Consider the following 522-nt stretch of genomic DNA (forward strand, 5'->3'; position numbering starts at 1 on the left):
GCACGCCCCACACTGGGGATGGAGCCCGCAACCTGGGCATGTGCCCTTGACCGGGAATCGAACTGTGACCTCCTGGTTCATAGGTCAACGTTCAACAACTGAGCCATATCGCCGGGCTACGTATAAGATTTTGTGTTAAGATAGGTTTTCATTTCTTTGCCATCAATGCCCAGGAGTACAATGGCTGGGTTGGCTTTATCTAAAAGTAATTTATTCCTCAGCCCGGCCGGCGTGGCTCAGTGGTTTAGCATCGAACCAGGAGGTCACCGGTTCGATTCCCCGTCAGGGCACATGCCCAGGTGGCGGGCTCCATCCCCAGTGTGGGGCGTGCAGGAGGCAGCCGATCCATGATTCCCTCTCATCACTGATGTTTCTATCTCTCTCCCTCTCCCTTCCTTTCTGAAATCAATAAAAAAATAATTTCATATAGAAATTTTCCAAAAAATAAAAAAGTCCATCATGAGAAAGGACAGGAAAGGGACAGCAGGCCACTCTGCACAGTGAGCCGGGGCATTGCTGCCT

The 522-nt window shown here is 50.8% G+C and overlaps 1 protein-coding gene across 5 annotated transcripts in view; it reads left to right on the forward strand.

The window, feature by feature from the left end:
* The window catches only part of LOC102247083 (transient receptor potential cation channel subfamily M member 1), a 19,122-nt gene that overhangs the window by 8,622 nt on the left and 9,978 nt on the right, over positions 1–522 (forward strand). The gene's annotated exons all lie outside the window — the stretch shown is intronic.

This window comes from Myotis brandtii, unplaced genomic scaffold, assembly GCF_000412655.1.
Source record: "Myotis brandtii unplaced genomic scaffold, ASM41265v1 scaffold329, whole genome shotgun sequence".
In the NCBI taxonomy this organism is placed as follows: Eukaryota; Metazoa; Chordata; class Mammalia; order Chiroptera; family Vespertilionidae; genus Myotis; species Myotis brandtii.